Consider the following 18,566-nt stretch of genomic DNA (forward strand, 5'->3'; position numbering starts at 1 on the left):
TAATGCCGAGACGCCTCGGGCATCCGCCCAAGAAGAGCCCACCTTCCTAGTGGAATGGGCCTTTACTGAATTTGGTACCGGCAAACCAGCCGTAGAATGAGCCTGCTGAATCGTGTTACAGATCCAGCGAGCAATAGTCTGCTTAGATGCATGAATGCTAACCTTGTTGGCTGTATACAGGACAAACAGTGCATGTTTTCCTAACAGTAGCCGTTCTGGCTAATAAAATCTTTAAGGCCCTGACTACCTCAAGGGACTCGGAATTCTCCAAGGATCCCGTAGCCACAGGCACCACAATAGGTTGGTTCATATGAAATGACGAAACCACTTTTGGACGAAATTGAGGACGAGACCTCAACTCTGCTCGATCCGCATGGAAAATCAGATAGGGGCTCTTGAAAAAGACAAGGCCGCCAACTCGGACACCCACCTCGCAGATGTCAAGGACATAACATGACCACTTTCCAAGGAGGAAACTTCAATTCAACCGTTTGAAGCAGTTCCAACCAGTGTGACTTACGGAATCTTAACACCACGTTAAGGTCGCATGGTGCCACTGGAGCACAAAAAAAGGGTGGATGTGTAACGCTCTTTTTACCAAAGTCTGGACTTCTGTGAGAGAAGCCAATTCCTTCTGAAAGAATATGGATAAGGCAGAGATCTGCACCATAATTGAGCCTAACTTTAGGCCCATATCCACTCCTGTCTGTAGAAAAAGGAGCAAACGTCCTAGTGGAATCCTCAGTAGGAACATTCTTGGCTTCACACCAAGACACATATTTTCTCCAGATACGGTGATAGTGTTTCACTGTAACATATTTTCTAACTTTAATAAGAGTAGGAATGACCTCCTCTGGAATACCCTTTTTTTTTTTTAACCTAGGATTTGTGTTCAACCGCCATGCCATCAAACGTAACCGCGGTAAGTTTTGGAACACATACGGCCCCTGTAGTAGCAGGTTCTCCCTGTGAGGAAGGGGCCACGATCTTCTGAGAGCAGTCCCTGAAGATCTGCATACCCCGGCCTTTCGAGGCCAATCTGGAACAATGAGTATCGTCTGCACTCTTGTTCGTCTTATGATTCTCAATATTTGAGATGAGAGGAAGTGGAGGGATCACATAGACCGACTGAACACCCACGGTGTCCACCAGGGCGTCCACCGCCGCTGCCTGAGGATCCCTCGACCTGGAACATACGTCCGAATCTTCCTGTTAAGGCGTGATGCCCTCATGTCTATATGTGTAGGTCCTCAACGACTTGTCACCACTGTAAAGACTTCCTGATGAAGTCCCCACTCTCCTAGATGGAGATTGTGTCCTCTGTAATGAAGACCTCCGACAGAGCGCTTACATGATTTTTCGCCCAGCGAAGAATCCTGGTGGCTTCTGCCATTTCTGCTCTGCTTTTTGTCCCGCCCTGGCGGTTCCCCTGCGTCACTGCCGCGACGGTTGTCTGACTAGATCAGAAGAGGCAGGTTGTGAAGAAATTCTCCGCTAGTTTGAGGCTGTTGCAAATGGCCCTCAATTTCAGCACACTGATGTGTAGGTAAGCCTCTTGGCCGGACCATATTTTCTGAACATTGTTCTCCTGTGTGACTGCTCCCCATCCTCGGAGGCTCGCGTCCGTGGTCACAAGAACCCAATTTTGAACACCAAACCTGCGACCCTCTAGAGGTGCGCACTCTGGAGCCACCACCACAGGAGAGAGAGAGAGAGAGAGAGAGAGAGAGAGAGAGAGAGAGAGAGAGAGCGAGAGAGAGAGAGGAGAAGAGAGATAAGAGGAGAGAGAGAAAGAGAGAGAAAGAGAGAGGACAGAGAGAGAGAGAGAGATAGAGAGAGAGAGAGGAGAGAGAGGAGAGAGAGAGAGAGAGAGGAGAGAGAGAGAGAGACACATGCTCCGATGCATGTGCAGGTGGGACCCTGACCATTTATCCAGAAGGTCCCACTGAAAAGTCCGTGTGGAATGGCCTCGTAGGCCGCCACCATATTTCTTAATACATGAGTGCATTGATGAAACGGACACTCATTTTGTCTCTGACCATGTTCTGGAGTACTTGGGCTTTTTCCTCTGGGAGAAAGACCTTTTGTTTTTGTGTGTCCAGAATCATGTCTGAAAACGGCAGTCGAGTTTGGAACCAACTGTGACGTTGGTAGAATAAGTATTCCGCCGTGTTGTTGTAGTATTCTCAGGGAGAGAGATACGCTTTGTAACAATTTTTCCCTTGAACTCGCCTTTACCAGGAGATTGTCCAAGTATGGAATAAATGTGACGTCTTGCTTGCGCAGGAGTACCATCATGTCCGCCATTAACTTGACGCACGTGGGAATAACAATCCTGTACAGCGAATCTCAGGTACGCCTGATGAGGAGGATAAATGGGGACATGAAGGTATGCATCCTTCATGTCTAGTGCCACCATTAAAAAAACTCCCCTTCCCGGCTGGAGATCACTGGCCGGAGAGATTCCATCTCGAATTTGAACCTTTTCAGACATCGGTTCAGAGATTTTAGATTCAGAATGGGCCTGACCGAGCCATCCGGTTTCGGGACCACAAAAAAGGCTTGAATAAAACCCCTTCCCCTGTAGAAGGAGAACCTTGATAATCACTTACTGATGATACAGTTTCTGTATGGCAGCTGTCACTGTTTCCCTCTCTGAGGAGGAAACTGGCAGGACCGATTTTAAAAATCGGTGAGGAGGCACATCTTCGAATTCTAATTCGCATCCCTGGGATACATAAGGCAGAAGAGTAGATTTACCCGTGGTCGCTGTGTAACCCGATCCGCGAGGCCCTCCCCAAATAAAACTTCACTTTTGTAGGGTAAAGTCTTTTTTTTTTTAAGACAGTATACCTGTCCCTTGGCAGGTCCACAGGGACCGTCTAACAGAAAACTCCATGACATTGGCTCTTGAACTCAACCGCCCAATATCACTCGCAGCTTCTCTCATACAGTATATTATGCTGCTTCTTTAATGTGACCCAAGGTCACCAAAAAGGTATCTTTATCTAGGGTGTCAATGACAGATGACCAGTTATCTGCCCACGCTGCAACTGCGTTACCCACCCATGCCGACGCTACTGCCGGCCTTAGTAGGGCACCCGTATCGTATAAATTGATTTTAAGGTAGATTCCTGTCTGCGATCAGCAGGACTCTTAAGGACTGCCGTATCAGGGGAAGGTAACGCCACCCTTTTTCTACAAGCGTGTAAATGCCTTGTCCACCGTGGGTGAGGATTCCCACCGTAACCTGTCCTGGGAGTGGAAAGGTTACGCCATAATATTTTCTTGAGAATCTGCAGTTTCTTATCTGGAGTTTCCCAAGCTTTTTCAAACAGGGCGATCAGCTCGTGAGATGGGGGAAAAGTTACCTCAGGAGTCTTTCCCTTAAACATGCCGACCCTCGTGTCAGAGACAGAGAGGTCCTCAGTGATATGCAAAACATCTTTAATTGTTACAATCATATATTGAATACACTTGGCCACCCTTGGGTGCCAGTTAGCATCATCACCGTCGACACAGGAGTCAGAATCCGTGTCGGTATCGGTGTCTACTACCTGTGAAAAGGGACGTTTCTGCAACCCCGAAGGGCCCTGTGACACAGTAAAAGCTATGGATTGGCTTCCTGCTTTAATCCTTGGACTCAGCATTGTCCAAACTTTGTGATAAAGTCACCTTAGCATTTAAAACATTCCACATATTCATCCAATCAGGTGTCGGCGGCGCCGACGGAGACACCACAATCATCCGCTCTGCCTCCTCCCTAGATGAGCCTTCCACCTCAGACATGTCGACACGGACGTACTGACATCCCCACACACACAGGGATACCTAATATTATGAAGACTGACCCACCATAAGGCCCTTAGGAGAGAGAGAGAGAGAGAGAGAGAGAGAGAGAGAGAGAGAGGAGAGAGAGAGAGAGAGAGAGAGAGAGAGAGAGAGAGAATGCCAGCACACACCCAGCGCCACTGTTTACTGAGAGAAAAAACCCCAGTCTGTCAGCGCTTTTTATTACAATTGTAAAACACCACATATTTTGCGCCAAATAAATGTTCCCCCCACATATTTTGCGCCAAATAAATGTGCCCCTCTCGTTTTGTCCCTTTGTATTAACTAACAGCAGGGGAGAGTCTGGGGCCGCTTCTCTGTATGAGGAGAAAAAATGGCGCTGGTTAGTGCTGGAGGAAACAAGCTCCGCCACCCGACGGCGGGCTTCGTTCCCGCTCTAAATCTTTACACTGGCAGGGGATTCGGAAATATGTATACTTTATAGCGTATATATGTACTTAGCCAGTGTTATGTGAGGTATATTAATGCTGCCCAGGGCGCCCCCCCCCCTGCGCCCTGCACCCTTACTGTGGTGCCTGTGTGTGAGCTGGGAACAATGGCGCGTAGCGTTACCACTGCGCGTTACCTCATGAAGATCTGAAGTCTTCTGCCGCCTTTGAAGTCTTCTTTCTTCTTATACTCACCCAGCTTCTATCTTCCGGCTCTGTGAGGAGGACGGCGGCGCGGCTCTGGGACGAACTCCAAGGTGAGACGTGTGTTCCGACTCCCTCTGGAGCGAATGGTGTCCAGTAGCCCAAGAAGCAGAGCCCTTGAACTCTTAAGAAGTAGGTCTGCTTCTCTCCCCTCAGTCCCACGAAGCAGGGAGCCTGTTGCCAGCAGTGGTCCCTGAAAATAATAAACCTAACAAAAGCTTTTTCAGAGAAACTCAGGAGAGCTCCCCCTGCAGTGCATCCAGTCTCCACTGGGCACAGGAACTAACTAAGGTCTGGAGGAGGGGCATAGAGGAAGGAGCCAGTGCACACCCATTCTAAAGATTTACAGTGCCCATGTCTCCTGCGGAGCCGTCTATACCCCATGGTCCTTACGGAGTCCCCAGCATCCTCTAGGACGTAAGAGAAAGGTTCAGTTTCCATAGCACTGAGAAAATCCAATCCAGCAGTCTGTATCAATACTACGCAGTGATTTAATAATTCATAAATGTATGCAGAAAGTATAGTTCTTGCATAATGTTATATATATATCACCGCTATGTAACAGCCGAATGCTGGAGATCGCACAGAAAGGCGAAACCACTGCAGATCGCAGTCTACCTCATTGTCAGTAGGGACTGCAGTCATATTCCTGTGTAGCAAGCTCCAAAAAAGCATATCTTTTCAGAACTTGGTCTGGATAGCTACCGCCATGCTCATCCGTGACCCTGGGCAGGAGAAGGGTAGTGTATCCGGGACTTAGCCCGGGTCATATGCTTTCATACATAGAAATCCCGGGATTTAGCTGCATATCAAAGTGCCACTAATCTATTATCGCAAATATATTTAGCTCTGCACTGCTCCAAATAGCTAACGGCATTTTAGGCTTAGTGTTCCTCTAATTATGTTAAAAAGGTACAAATCAGTGGGTGTACTATGCGCAATTAGTGCACAAATAACGGCTTTAATGTTTTGTTTTGCTAAAAGGAAGCAGATTAGAAGCTTCTAGACCCTTCCATTTAGGAAATCCATAGAGATTCAGCTCCGCGGACAGATATCAATCCTGCGTTCACACATTTAATAACGATCAAATATTCATCAGAAGCTGACACTCGTTTGCTATCAGTATAATTGGTCTTCTCATAGCATGCAAATCAGAAACTGGCTTCTTTCTTAACAAACCTCCTGCTTGTGCTATTTATAAGCCCAAATGACAGAAATCCAGCTCCCTGGGTAAAACAACAAAATTAAAAAAGCCAAATCTGCCATCTGCTTCCCACCCCAGTGATTTCACACAGAATCTAATCGCTAACTGGCAGCGGCCGTTCACTCAGTAGTGACTGCTCAGTCTCTGCCCCATACTGCGGGAAGTCCTAATAGCCCCCAGAAAACAAGATGGGTGTTGTCACATGTATATAATGCACAGTTACTTTCATTATAAGAACAAAGCTGCAAAATCCATAAAATAGACAGCAGCGGGCGTCCAATTGGTCCCACGGAGGATGTTGTTTAACCCCTTTACTGGTTTTCCTGCTAACACAATTTAGAGTAAAGTGGCGGTTATTCACATCAGGAGATTGCTGCTATGGGGAAGAGGTAGGTGTGGATGCCGGCGTAGTAAGATCCTAGAGAAGACACATTTAGCACGGTATTCTGAATCAGATGGAACTCACGATGGTTCCATATGGCTGAAAAACTGCCAACATATGGTTGGGTCAACTAGTTGGGAAAATCAAACCTGTTCCATTCTTCTCAACTAATGGTTCAGGTGCGGGGAACTGTCCCCCAAACTGAACTAGAACTAGGTGGACACTGTGCACACTGTCCGGCAGTGTCCACCTTCTTTTCTCACCATCACCTCTGACAGTGCCTGGGAGAGCTGCCAGTACCACTACTGCTGCTGCCTCTCTGCTTCCCACACCAGGCACCACTAGAATGGGCACTCTGTCAGTGGTGTGGGATCCCACCACCCTAGAACAGAGTGGCAGTGCCAGGGAGACACACTCTGGTCATATGCTGCTCCTGATGCAGAGAGCTGTGCCCTGGCGGCAACCACTTCTGCAGAGGGAAAGACAGCAGCAGCCACATCTATCAGCCAGCACTGTGCAACACTCCCACCTCATTACAACAGGCACTGTGCACCGCCGTACAGCCAGCACTGTGCCCCACTCCCACCTCTTTACATCCGGCACTGTGCACCTCCGTACAGCCAGCACTGTGCACCTCCGTACAGCCAGCGCTGTGCAACACGCCCACCTTATTACAACCGGCACTGTGCACCTCCGTACAGCCAGCACCGTGCAACACTCCCACCTCATTACAACCGGCACTGTGCACCTCCGTACAGCCAGCACTGTGCCACACTCCCACCTCATTACAACCGGCACTGTGCACCTCCGTACAGCCAGCACCGTGCAACACTCCTACCTCATTACAACCGGCACTGTGCACCGCCGTACAGCCAGCACTGTGCCCCACTCCCACCTCTTTACATCCGGCACTGTGCACCTCCGTACAGCCAGCACTGTGCACCTCCGTACAGCCAGCGCTGTGCAACATGCCCAGCTTATTACAACCGGCACTCTGCACCTCCATACAGCCAGCACCGTGCAACACTCCCACCTCATTACAACCGGCACTGTGCACCTCCGTACAGCCAGCACTGTGCCACACTCCCACCTCATTACAACCGGCACTGTGCACCTCCGTACAGCCAGCACCGTGCAACACTCCCACCTCATTACAACCGGCACTGTGCACCTCCGTACAGCCAGCACCGTGCAACACTCCCACCTCATTACAACCGGCACTGTGCACCTCCGTACAGCCAGCACCGTGCAACACGCCCACCTCATTACAACCGGCACTGTGCACCTACGTACAGCCAGCACCGTGCAACACTCCCACCTCCGTACAGCCAGCACTGTGCAACACTCCCACCTCATTACAACCGGCACTGTGCACCTACGTACAGCCAGCACCGTGCAACACTCCCACCTCATTACAACCGGCACTGTGCACCTACGTACAGCCAGCACAGTGCAACACTCCCACCTCCGTACAGCCAGCACCGTGCAACACGCCCACCTCATTACAACCGGCACTGTGCACCTACGTACAGCCAGCACCGTGCAACACTCCCACCTCCGTACAGCCAGCACCGTGCAACACGCCCACCTCATTACAACCGGCACTGTGCACCTACTACAACCAGCAGCGTGCAACACTCCCACCTCCGTACAGCCAGCACTGTGCAACACGCCCACCTCATTACAACCGGCACTGTGCACCTACGTACAGCCAGCACCGTGCAACACTCCCACCTCCGTACAGCCAGCACCGTGCAACACTCCCACCTCATTACAACCGGCACTGTGCACCCCGCTCCCAGTACCCACCAGCAGAAGCAGCTGAGCAGAGTGTACCCTGTGTAATTGTATTTAATATATCTGACCTAATGAGGATATAATTACATTGATATTAGAAGAAATAAACACAAGTAGCTGGTCTAATTAACCAAAACTCATTTATGCAGCCTAAACAGAATGGGGATTGAATCTGTGTTATACATATGATGACAGATACACAAACACTGGTCCACTATGGAAATACAATCACTGATGTAAACAGATGTGCAGTTCATAAGAGAACTCTATATTAACAGATTAGATCAACCATCACAAATCAGTGGTATACAGTATTAATGTGTGAATTTGGCTTCTGATAGAGAAATGAACCAGCGGGAACACCACATAATCAAATGGAAGCTCAGAGCATGTAGGCACAAAGACGTGACTATAAACCACATCATTTCATATAAGAGAAATAAACATCGGTGAGTAATCTCTGACTCTGAGAGAAACAATATACTGTCTAGAGTGAATCAGACACGGGGACTTCATATGGGCGACATACACTGGAAGTAACACTAGCAGGGACGTCAGACTAGAACTGGCAGACTGCCAAAGGCTTAAAGAACGACAATTGTATCCAAGAGGACGTGAACAGCGCTATTTCACTTATACACGGTTTAATCTACAAAGAGAAACGCAGATACTGAGACACTTATGTAAATATGACACTTAAGTTGTGAACATGTATGCCATGTATAAATATTCTGCCACTTGATACCAAGTGTGATGACGTGGAGTAATTAGCTCGGTAGAGGGGTGAATTTGTGCAACGTCTAGGTGCTAAAACAGGGGTCAAAACAGCTTTTCAGGTAAACGGAATGGTTCTTTACTTTTAGCTTAAATGGTACAACACAAGTGAACAGAAAATAATACCTAGCACCCACTCAGGGCACGAACTCGCTTCTTCGCCCCTGACTAACCTTGGGCAGCTAATCTGCAAACATAACATCTCTCAAAGTCTTTCAAATATAGTTAGCCTGACCTTGCCTGGCCTCTGGCTTATCACACAAAGTCTCAGCCCTGCTCCTACCGAGTACCACTTCCACTTGGGCTTTGTTGCACCAGGGTAGTACACAATCCCACTTGGACTGGATACACAGGCATCAGCCACCCCTGGACTGCAAAGTCCCACCTGGACTGTCTTCACTCTGCAGCAGCCATTAGGTGTGGTACCACCTCCTTTTTCTCGCCCGCCGGTGTGGGCGGATCCCTCAAGCCACACTCTGAACATGTGTCAGTAATGCAATTTGCCGTCACACTACCACACAAGAATAAGGGGGTATTCAATTAGCTCAGATTGTTTCGGAGCTAATGAATTCGCCCCCCAAAGTATTCAACTGTGGCCATTTCCATCCGTTTTGAATGCCTTTTCACCTCGTTTTTAAATTGAAAAGACATTTGTGATAAATGCCTCAAAATCTGTGAAAATGGCCCGCATTTCGCCAGAAAACACATGGATTCGCAGATCCATGTGTTTTTCGACCCTGCCGCTTTTTCACCTAGGTGAAAAAACGTCGCTATGGCATAGGGCGAATCCCCATTCGCCCTAAAAATAGCGAACAGCTCAGTTTTTTCGTCTAGGTGGAAAAAAAACGGAGCTAATTGCATTCAATCTTGATATAAAACAATCGGATAGGAAAATATAAGTGATAAGTTTGATACATCCTCTACCCTGAATGGAGACTGTAATTGGGGGGATCCTTCTGTTTGTGCCAGTGAGTGAGAGAACTACCCTGGACTTTATTTTATACCAGGTAGGTAGCCACTCAGAGCATTCTCAGGATGCTTGAAAAATGGTCTCATTTGTCTTTCGTGGTCAATAAAATGTAAAAAAAAAACAAAAACAAAAAAAAACAAGAAACCCACTTTTATTTAATTTAAAATAAAAAAATAAATATTTTAAACAGACAGTTGCAGGCAGGCACTGTTCACTTACTTCTGTGACATCACAAGTTAAAGAGAAGTTGGCTGGTCTGATGAAGGCATTTGTTAGGTGTGTAAAGCTGGGTACACACTATAGCGATGTCGGCACAATAGGCCGTTTCGTAACGACATATTACCTACATCGCTCAGTGTGTACGGGGGATTGCGCACCCCTGCGGACGCTGGCGATGGACGCTTGGTTCTATGTGCTGCACATAAAACCAAGCGTTGTCGCTAGCGTCCTGTATCATGCTAATGAAGGATGGAACAGGTTTGTCCCGACCTTCATTAGCATCACCCCAGTGTGTACACACAATCAAGGGCTGACCGGGATTCGGTCCGATGTGGGAACGAATCCCCGTCGCTCGTGTATACCCACTGTCAAAGTCGAAAAAATAAGATTTTACTCACCGGTAAATCTATTTCTCGTAGTCCGTAGTGGATGCTGGGGACTCCGTAAGGACCATAGGGATTAGCGGCTCCGCAGGAGACTGGGCACAACTAAAGAAAGCTTTAGGACTACCTGGTGTGCACTGGCTCCTCCCACTAAGACCCTCCTCCAGACCTCAGTTAGGATACTGTGCCCGGAAGAGCTGACACAAATAGGAAGGATTTTGAATCCCGGGTAAGACTCATACCAGCCACACCAATCACACCGTATAACTCGTGATACTATACCCAGTTAACAGTATGATAACAACTGAGCCTCTCAACAGATGGCTCAACAATAACCCTTTAGTTAGGCAATAACTATATACAAGTATTGCAGACAAACCGCACTTGGGATGGGCGCCCAGCATCCACTACGGACTACGAGAAATAGATTTACCGGTGAGTAAAATCTTATTTTCTCTAACGTCCTAAGTGGATGCTGGGGACTCCGTAAGGACCACGGGGATTATACCAAAGCTCCCAAACGGGCGGGAGAGTGCGGATGACTCTGCAGCACCGAATGAGCAAACTCTAGGTCCTCCTCAGCCAGGGTATCAAACTTGTAGACTCTTGCAAGAGTGTTTGACCCCGACCAAGTAACAGCTCGGCAAATTTGTAAAGCCGAGACCCCTCGGGCAGCCGCCCAAGAAGAGCCCACTTTCCTCGTGGAATGGGCTTTTACAGATTTAGGGTGCGGCAGTTCAGCCGCAGAATGTGCAAGTTGAATCGTGCTACAGATCCAGCGAGCAATAGTCTGCTTAGAAGCAGGAGCACCCAGCTTGTTGGGTGCATACAGGATAAATAGCGAGTCAGTCTTTCTGACTCCAGCCGTCCTGGAAACATATTTTTCAGGGCCCTGACTACGTCCAGAAAACTTGGAATCCTCCAAGTCCCAAGTAGCCGCAGGCACCACAATAGGTTGGTTCACATGAAAAACTTATACCACCTTAGGAAGGAATTGGGAACGAGTCCTCAATTCCACCTTATCCATATAAAATACAGATAAGGGCTTTTGCATGACAAAACCGCCAATTCTGATACATGCCTGGCCGACGCCAAGGCCCACAGCATGACCACTTTCCACGTGAGGTATTGTAGCTCCACGGATTTAAGTGGCTCAACTCAATGCGACTTTAGGAAATCCAACACTACGTTGAGATCCCACGGTGCCACTGGAGGCACAAACGGGGCTGACTATGCAGCACTCCCTTAACAAAAGTTCGAACTTCAGGCAGTGAAGCCAGTTCTATTTTGGAAGAAAATCGATAGAGCCGAAATCTGGACCTTCATGGAACCCAATTTTAGGCCCATAGTCACCTCTGACTGTAGGAAGTGCAGAAATCGACCTAGCTGAAATTTCTCCTTTGGGGCCTTCCTGGCCTCACAGCACGCAACATATTTCCACCATATACGGTGATAATGGTTTGCGTTCACTTCTTTCCTAGCTTTAAATAGCGTAGGGATAACTTCCTCAGGAATACCCTTTTCCTTCAGGATCCGGCGTTCAACCGCCATGCCGTCAAACACAGCCGTGGTACGTCTTGGAACAGACAGGCCCCCTGCTGCAGCAGGTACTGTCTGAGCGGCAGAGGCCATGGGTCCTCTGAGATCATTTCTTGGAGTTCTGGTTGCCAAGCTTTCTTGGCCAACCCGGAACAATGAGCATAGTTCTTACTCCTCTCCTTCTTATTATTCTCATTACCCTGGGTAAGAGAGGCAGAGAAGGGAACACATACACCGACTGGTATACCCACGGTGTTACCAGAGCGTCCACAGCTATCTCCTGAGGGTCCCTTGACCTGGCGCAATATCTTTGTAGCTTTTTGTTGAGGCGGGACACCATCATGTCCACCTGTGGCCTTTCCCAACGGTGTACAATCATTTGGAAAACTTCTGGATGAAGTCCCCACTCTCCCGGGTGGAGGTCGTGTCTTCTGAGAAAGTCTGCTTCTGTTGTCCACTCCGGGAATGAACACTGCCGACAGTGCTAACACATGATTTTCCGCCCATCGGAGAATCCTTGTGGCTTCTGCTATCGCCATCCTGCTTCTTGTGCCGCCCTGTCGGTTTACATGAGCGACCGCCGTGATGTTGTCTGACTGGATCAGCACCGGCCGGTGTTGAAGCAGGGGTCTAGCCTGACTTAGGGCATTGTAAATGGCCCTTAGTTCCAAAATATTTATGTGTATGGAAGTCTCCTGACTTTTCCATAGCCTTGGAAGTTTCTTCCCTGTGTGACTGCCCCCCAGCCTTGAAGGCTGGCATCCGTGGTCACCAGGACCCAGTCCTGTATGCCGAATCTGCGGCCCCCTAAAAGATGAGCACTCTGCAGCCACCACAACAGCGACACCCTGGCCCTTGGAGACAGGGTTATCCGCCGATGCATCTGAAGATGCGACCCGGACCACTTGTCCAACAGATCCCACTGGAAAATCCTTGCATGGGACCTGGTGAATGGAATTTCTTTGTAAGAAGCTACCATCCTTCCCAGGGCTCGCGTGCATTGATGCACCGACACCTGTATACGTATTAGGAGGTCTCTGTCTAGAGACGACAACTCCTTGGACTTCTCCTCCGGGAGAAACCCTTTTTATCCTGTTCTGTGTCCAGAACCATACCCAGGAACAGTAGACGCGTCGTAGGAACCAACTGCGACTTTGGAATATTCAGAATACAGCCGTGCTGTTGTAGCACTTCCCGAGATAGTGCTACTCCGCCGAACAACTGCTCCCTGGACCTCGCCTTTATAAGGAGATCGTCCAAGTACGGGATAATTATTTCGGCCATTACCTTGGTAAATACCTCTGTGCCGGGGACAGACCAACGGCAACGTCTGGAATTGGTAATGACAATCCTGTACCACAATTTTGAGGTACTCCTGGTGAAGAGGGTAAATAGGGACATGCAGGTAAGCATCCTTGATGTCCAGCGATACCATGAAATTCTCCAGGCTTGCAATAATCGCCCTGAGCGATTCCATTTTGAACTTGAACCTTCGTATATAAGTGTTCAAGGCATTCAATTTTAGAATGGGTCTCACCGAACAGTCTGGTTTCGGTACCACAACATTTTGGAATAGTAACCCCGGCCTTGTTGAAGGAGGGGTACCTTGATTTCACCTGCTGGAAGTACAGCTTGTGAATTGCCGCCAGTATTACCTTTCTCCGAGGGCAGCAGGCAAGGCTGATGTGAGGTAACGGCGAGGGGGAGTCGCCTCGAACTCCAGCCTGTATCCCTGTGATACTATTTGCAGAACCTAGGGATCCACCTGTGGGCAAGCCCACTGGTCCCTGAAGTTCCCGAGACGCGCCCCTACCGCACCTGTCTCCACCAGTGGAGCCCCAACGTCATGCGGTGGACTCAGAGGAAGCTGGGGAAGATTTTTGATCCTGGGAACTGGCTGCTGGTGCAACTTTTTCCTTCTTCCCTTGTCTCTGTGCAGAAAGGAAGCGCCTTTGACCCGCTTGCTTTTCTGAAGCCGAAAGGACTGTACCTGAAAATACAGTGCTTTCTTAGGCTGTGAGAAAACCTGAGGTAAAATTTTTTCTTCCCAGCTGTTGCTGTGGATACGAGGTCCCAGAGACCATCCCCAAACAATTCCTCACCCTTATAAGGCAGAATCTCCATGTGCCTTTTATAGGCAGCATCACCTGTCCACTGCCGGGTTTCTAATACCCTCCTGGCAGAATGGACATTGCATTAATTCTGGATGCCAGCCGGCAAATATCCCTCTGTGCATCCTTTATATCTAAGACTATATTATATCTTTAATATGCTCTATGTTAGCAAACTATTATCCCTGTCTTAGAGTTTTAATATTATCTGACTGGGTATCAGACCACGCTGCAGCAGCACTATTTATACTGAGGCAATTGCAAGTCTCAGTATATAACCTGAGTGTGTATATACAGACTTCAGGATAGCCTCCTGCTTTTTATCAGCAGGCTCCTTCAAGGTGGCCATATCCTAAGACGGCAGTGCCACCTTTTTGACAAACGTGTGAGCGCCTTATCCACCCTAAGGGATATCTCCCAACGTGACCTATCCTCTGGCGGGAAAGGGTACGCCATCAGTAACTTATTAGAAATTACCAGTTTCTTATCGGGGGAACCCACGCTACTTTACACACTTCATTCATTCATCTGATGGGGGAACAAAACACTGGCTGCTTTTTCTCCCCAAAAATAAAACCCCATTTATGTGGTACTTGGGTTCATGTTAGAAATGCGTAACACATTTTTCATTGCCGAGATCATGTAACGGATGTTCCTAGTGGATTGTGTATATGTCTCAACCTCGTCGACACTGGAGTCAGACTCCGTGTCGACATCTGTGTCTGCCATCTGAGTTAACGGGCGCTTTTTTGAGCCCCTGATGGCCTTTGAGACGCCTGGGCAGGCGCGGGCTGAGAAGCCGGCTGTCCCACCGCTGTTATACGTCATCCAGCCTTCTATGTAAGGAGTTGACATTGTCGGTTAATACATTCCACCTATCCATCCACTCTGGTGTCGGCCCCACATGGGGCGACATCCCATTTATCGGCCTCTGCTCCGCCTCCACGTAACCTTCCTCATCCCACATGTCGACACAGCCGTACCGACACACAGCACACACACAGGGAATGCTCTGACTGAGGACAGGACCCCACAAAGTCCTTTGGGGAGACAGAGAGAGAGTATGCCAGCACACACCAGAGCGCTATATAATGCAGGGATTAACACTATAACTGAGTGATTTTTCCCCCAATAGCTGCTTGTATAAACAATATTGCGCCTAAATTTAGTGCCCCCCCTCTCTTTTTAACCCTTTGAGCCTGAAAACTACAGGGGAGAGCCTGGGGAGCCGTCTTCCAGCTGCACTGTGAAGAGAAAATGGCGCCAATGTGCTGAGGGAGATAGCCCCGCCCCTTTTTCGGACTTTTCTCCCGCTTTTTTATGGATTCTGGCAGGGGTATTTATCACATATATAGCCTCTGGGGCTATATATTGTGATATATTTGCCAGCCAAGGTGTTTTTATTGCTGCTCAGGGCGCCCCCCCCAGCGCCCTGCACCCTCAGTGACCGGAGTGTGAAGTGTGTATGAGGAGCAATGGCGCACAGCTGCAGTGCTGTGCGCTACCTTGGTGAAGACTGATGTCTTCTGCCGCCGATTTTCCGGACTCTTCTTGCTTCTGGCTCTGTAAGGGGGCCGGCGGCGCGGCTCCGGGACCGAACATCAATGGCTGGTTCCATGCGGTCGATCCCTCTGGAGCTAATGGTGTCCAGTAGCCTAAGAAGCCCAAGCTACCACCAGTTAGGTAGGTTCGCTTCTTCTCCCCTTAGTCCCTCGCTGCAGTGAGTCTGTTGCCAGCAGATCTCACTGTAAAATAAAAAACCTAAAATATACTTTCTTTCTAGGAGCTCTGGAGAGCCCCTAGTGTGCATCCAGCTCAGCCAGGCACAAGAATCTAACTGAGGTCTGGAAGAGGGTCTTAGTGGGAGGAGCCAGTGCTCACCAGGTAGTCCTAAAGCTTTCTTTAGTTGTGCCCAGTCTCCTGCGGAGCCGCTAATCCCCATGGTCCTTACGGAGTCCCCAGCATCCACATACGACGTTAGAGAAATATTGTTATACATATCCCTTGTACTAACCCCTCATGCATGTGCACGCTGCTCATGCACCCAGTCCCCCGTGCGTGCACACATCCGCAAGTTGCGTAAGAGACGCTCCGGCGACTCGTGCGCATGATATGTGCAATTACGGCGGAGTTTGTGAACGCGTAGCGTGTAATCAGAACATTACATAATTAACCCAAATAGTGCATTTTGTAGATATTGTTCCCCTAGACCATGACAGCGAGTAACATTAGTTTAAACAGTTCCTGGACAGAGAGATTCGTCTTTGCATGATAGGGTCAGATAAAGGTTGGAAGGTGATGTCTAGTATCCTGCTGTAGGGTATTTTAAGGGTAACATTCTGGTGTTAGTTAGGAAAGGATCGCTTGCTCCTGCGTATAGTTATGTACAGAAGTAGAATATGAACATTAACTGTTTTTACATTATATTAAGTATGCGGGGGGAATCCAGAGGAGGCCACCCACAAGAGCAGCTGAGAAAGACATAGCCCACCTTTTCAAATCAACCTATGACCTCTCCCATAATGAAAAGGTACATCTCTGTGTCCAATAGACAAAGGGATTACAGTGACCATTGTATTGTTTTGGATGAAGTGAATAAATAGAGCTTGCAGCAGGCTTGGTCACACAAGACTCTGAAGGCTTTCTACCTGATAGCTGAGAACTGGTCCAGGTTGCGCTTGCGAAACATTCTCACGTATGTATATTCTCTGTAGCCATTATTCTCTTTAGATTTCCTTGTTAGCCTGTAGTGTATAACTTGTATCTGTTTACCCCTTTTCTCTGAATAATCCACTGCGGTGTTAGAGCCCAGTGGTTTACCACAAACAGTGTTGTGTTTTCACTTTCCTGCCTGGGCTTTTAAAGTAGATTAAACCTGCATTGTTAAGGTGTATGCACTGCGGATACTTTGTATCGTCAGTGTTATTTAAGGTTTAAAGTATAAGCATATCATTACATTGTTTCATTAATAAGGTTTACAGTATTTCAATCCGTGTGCGTACGTGCCGCGTGTGCGTCGCGCCCACGGCACAGCGTCTGATACGCTAAGTGCGTATCCATACGGTACTCAGTACGCAAATAGCGTACTTAGTCCGTAGTGTGTGTAATAAGTCTAGCGGCCATAGCGGCTTCACGGTAACAGTGTATAGCTTCATGTTTTAAGATAATATTTGACATGATCACCACCTTCAGGCAGCATTTTAGTAGGATGCTTGGAGGAAAGTTGGTCTGATGTATGGTCCACATTAGTCGTAAATGCTAATGTTCACACAGTATGGTGCACTTATGACTCTAGTATGTACTAGTGATCCTGTTGTCACACAGACTAAGGGGGTTATGTAATAGGTTCAGAGTTAAGCAACCAGCGTGTTAAGAGATTAGCTGTAATGCTGGTTTTGCTTTACAACTAACTGCTGCTTTAAATTTAGAGAGGAACTCACAGAAAACATGCCGGTTCCTTAAACCAAGAACCTATTACGTACCCCCCCCCCCCCCCCCCCCCCGCTAGGGGCCTGATTCTGAATCACTCACAGTTACAGGGAGAAAGCATATCTTGCAGTGATTGTGCCTGCACTGTATGCAAATGCCGCTCCAGCTGTGCATCCAAATGTGCAGGGACTGAGACACTCACTTTGAGCATCTCTGGATGCTGAAATACTGCTTGGTGTATCTTTAGAAGCTCACATACTGGTTGGGGCATCTTTAGAAGCTGAAATAGTGCTTGGGGCATCTTTAGAAGCTCACATATTGCTTGGGGCATCTTTAGAAGCTCACATATTGCTTGGGGCATCTTTAGAAGCTCACATATTGCTTGGGGCATCTTTAGAAGCTCACATATTGCTTGGGGCATCTTTAGAAGCTCACATATTGCTTGGGGCATCTTTAGAAGCTCACATATTGCTTGGGGCATCTTTAGAAGCTCACATATTGCTTGGGACCTCTTTAGAAGCGCACATATTGCTTGGGGCATCTTTAGAAGCTCACATATTGCTTGGGGCATCTTTCGCAGCTCACATATTGCTTGGAGCCTCTTTAGAAGCTCACATATTGCTTGGGGCATCTTCAGAAGCTGAAATAGCTTTTGGTGCATCTTTAGAGGCTCTAATACGTCTTGAGGCATCTTTAGAAGCCACTATGGGGCATATCATAGAAACTTGGACCAGCCTATGCTTGGTGCAGATTCTCCATCCGAGTACGGCGTCCAGTGTAAGTGATTAAGCGCCTCTGTATGCAACCACTTTCAGTAACACACCCCTCACACTCTTATAAGACACAGCATCTCCGCCTTATTTAAATAAAAAAATTTGCACCCATTCTGCAAATTTGCTAGTTGTTTGTGTGTTTATTCATTTGGTTTAGTTGTGTTGCCTTTGGACATGAAGCTATATATTAAAGGAACATTCTTCTAAAGTGAGGTGACTGCAGTTTCTACAGAGAAAAAAACAAACTTCAATAGTTTATTTAGGATCAGAGTTATGTACGTTATCAATAATATGAGGTGTAAGTCAATAACTTTCCTGCCGTACAGCAGCCTTCAGTTCATTAATGGTTTTTGGTGGATGTTTGTAGGCCTCACCTGTCAAGTGGCCCCGCTGGCTGTGAGAGGCCTTTCATGAAGCGGATGAGGATTGTTTTCCGCCCAGCAACAAAAATTCTGCTTGTTACCGTAGCCAGACAAATGAAAGTGAGCTCTATCAGGGTAT

The 18,566-nt window shown here is 48.0% G+C and overlaps 1 protein-coding gene across 2 annotated transcripts in view; it reads right to left on the reverse strand.

Annotated features, from left to right (window-relative positions):
• The window catches only part of MTHFD1 (methylenetetrahydrofolate dehydrogenase, cyclohydrolase and formyltetrahydrofolate synthetase 1), a 168,981-nt gene that overhangs the window by 56,263 nt on the left and 94,152 nt on the right, over positions 1-18,566 (reverse strand). The gene's annotated exons all lie outside the window — the stretch shown is intronic.

Source organism: Pseudophryne corroboree, chromosome 12, assembly GCF_028390025.1.
Source record: "Pseudophryne corroboree isolate aPseCor3 chromosome 12, aPseCor3.hap2, whole genome shotgun sequence".
Taxonomy (NCBI): Eukaryota; Metazoa; Chordata; class Amphibia; order Anura; family Myobatrachidae; genus Pseudophryne; species Pseudophryne corroboree.